The sequence below is a fragment of the Hyla sarda genome, chromosome 2 (genome assembly GCF_029499605.1).
Source record: "Hyla sarda isolate aHylSar1 chromosome 2, aHylSar1.hap1, whole genome shotgun sequence".
In the NCBI taxonomy this organism is placed as follows: domain Eukaryota; kingdom Metazoa; phylum Chordata; class Amphibia; order Anura; family Hylidae; genus Hyla; species Hyla sarda.
This window is the reverse complement of record NC_079190.1, coordinates 124,111,832-124,114,783: the sequence shown is the minus strand read 5'-3', so window position 1 is coordinate 124,114,783 and position 2,952 is coordinate 124,111,832. Positions and strand designations below refer to the sequence as shown.

The 2,952-nt window shown below is 44.3% G+C and overlaps 1 pseudogene; it reads left to right on the top strand.

Annotated features, from left to right (window-relative positions):
* Positions 1-453: 453 nt before the first annotated feature.
* LOC130359998 (U2 spliceosomal RNA) lies at positions 454-578 on the top strand (annotated as a pseudogene).
* Positions 579-2,952: the final 2,374 nt, after the last annotated feature.

Sequence of the window (2,952 nt, the reverse complement as noted above, 5' to 3'; positions counted from 1 at the left end):
CAACTTGTTTATGCAAAATCTGTCAAGCTGCATCAATATATCAATAAGCCATGGGATATGGGGAAGCAGAGAGCCGAGCCACTGTTGTAACATTTATGTAGTAACTCAGCTAGGACGCTGCAGAATTGATTTACTTTATGTACAATAAGGAAAACTATTTCTTACTAGCTATATCTGCATACAACTGTTTTGGGGTTCAAGCCCCTCATCAGTACAGAGCAGTACCTTTTCATCATATCTGACTCTCTACCATTATGTTATGTACATGGTAAAATAAGATTCCTAATCTGCCCTTAACATGCATTACTGTGACTATGTATGTCATTCTGTGTGATAAGCTATGTGTGCTTTCACTTTCAAGAGATCTTTTTATGTGCTGGGTGTGCCGGACATCAAAGGGTTGTTTGGATGACAGGAGTAAAATTCTGCACTTTTGTTACTCTAAATCATCATATCGTTTCTCGGCCTTTTGGCTAAGATTAAGTGTACTATCTGTTCTTATTAGTTTCATGCCGGTGGTCTCAACAGCACCGGTTTGGAGCTGGTGGGGATGGGTGCTGTATGGAGGGGAAAGCTGTACCGGGGTGTTCCGGGGCTGGTTCAGAGGAATCAGCTCGACGGCTGCCCCGATGTGACCTGTTTCCCACGGGTCTCACCATGAGCCTGAGAGGGTCTAGAGCCGAGGTACTTTTGTGCCTCGGGGAGTGGTGACCCCGAGGTGCCGAAACTCAATAGGAAAATCGGCTCATTGAGTAGACGCATGGGCACCATGATCTCTTCACCTTGTGGCACTCACCTCTTGATTCCCGGCCTTCTGGCTAGGATCAGAGACATTTTTTATAGATCCGGCCGGATGTCCGGGCAGTATATCTGCACACATTCACTTATTTATTTATTTTTGTCACTGTGTCATTTTTTGCATGTTGTGTGTTCACAGGATTGTTAGGATGCGGTATCCTTTCTGGGTGTCCCTCCTAGCGGTCCAGGGGAGGTGTGTGTGGCCATCAGGTTCCGCACCTCCCTGCAAAAACCCCCGGTACTCCTGCATGGGCAGGGTACCGACCGTTTACGACTCTGCAGGCAGATACCTTGGCTAACGCCTAGGTGGATGCCGGAAGCATTTGTAGTCCATTAGTAGCTTCGGCGAAAAGTGACATCAAACCTGGAACCTTGCCGGTACCTTTTGGTCCGGAGGCGATGGGTAAGGTTTGTTGGGGGGCCTTTCTCTTGTCAGAGAAGGACTTGCGATAGACCGCATCCTTTGAGCATATTTTTTTAGTTTAACACGTTTGCACTTTTTCTTACACTTAGGGTGATTCGAGAGCACGTTCCTCGGCTCTAAAAAATAAATCATCATTTTAGTAGAAATGTTGTCATTTTTGTAGAACCCTGTATACGTGGTGTCATTGCCCTATGGGGAAATGTACTGACATTCGCTGGCAATATGTAATTACATCTACCACATTTCAGGAGGGAATAATCTTCTGTGTTCACTGTCTCTTTCTTCATCCTGTCCCGAATGCAGAAATCTAGCCATATTTACACGTCTATTCACACGGCGGAATTCCACTTCAAATTAACCCCTTAAGGACGCAGCTCATTTTCACCTTAAGGACGCAGCCCTTTTTCACCTTAAGGACAGAGCCCTTTTTCGCAATTCTGACCACCGTCACTTTAAGCATTAATAACTCTGGGATGCTTTTACCGATTATTCTGATTCTGAGATTGTTTTTTCGTGACATATTCTACTTTATGTAAGTGGTAAATTTTTGTCCTTACTTGCATCCTTTCTTGGTGAAAAATACCAAAATTTCATGAAAATTTTGAAAATTTAGCATTTTTCTAACTTTGAAGCTCTCTGCTTGTAAGGAAAATGGATATTCCAAATAAATTTTATTTTCATTCACTCACATATACAATATGTCCACTTTATGTTGGCATCATAAAATGGACCTATTTTTACTTTTTGAAAAAATTAGAGGGCTTCAAAGTAGAGCAGCAATTTTCAAAATGTTCATGAAAATTGCAAAATCTGAAGGGACAGATGTTACAGAACTACAACTCCCAGCATGCCTGGGCAGTCTAGTCATGCTGAGAGTTGCAGTTTGGCAACATCTGTAATAGTGGTCTCCAAACTGTGACCCTCCAGATGTTGTAAAACTACAACTCCCAGCATGCCCAGACAGCCTTGGGCGATGTGCCGGGATGCCTGATGAATGACCGGCTAGCGGCGGGGATCGGATTTCCCACGGGCGTATGCATACGCCCTACGTCCTGAAAAGGTTAAAGCCTATAGGTGGCATTCCGCAAGCTGAAATTCAGTAGTGTGAATGGGAGTGCAGAATCCCATAGAAGTCTATGGGCTTTAATTTGAGGTGGAATTTCGCAAGCGGAAATTCTGCCGTGTCAATAAACCCTAGGTTCACACTGCGGAATCTCTGGGCAGAAAATTTCCGCCCGGAGATTCCAAGTACGGCCAGCGCCGACTGAATCAGTCGGCGCTAGGACTGCGCAGACACTGCAGTCTCCAATAGACTACAACGTGTTCCGCGAGTTTTTCCGCCTGAAGAATGAGCAACGCCATTCTTCAGATGGAAATTTTCAAGCGGATTTTCCGTTCACAAATTCCACTTCACAAATTCCGAAGTGTGAATTTGTGAACGGAAACCCATTCACTACACTATACATTTTAGTAAGTGGAATTTCTGCCTGCAATTTCAAAGTGGAATTGCAGGCAGAAATTCCGTAGTGTGAACCTATTCTATTCTAAGGCTAGGTTTACACTGTGGAATCTCCAGACGGAAAATTTCCGCTTGGAGATTCCGAGTGCGGCCAGTGCCGACTGAATCAGTCGTCACTAGGACTGCGCGGACACTGCAGTCTCCAATAGACAATTCTGAATTGTGAATTTGTGAACGGAAACCTATTCACTACACTATGCATTTTAGTAAG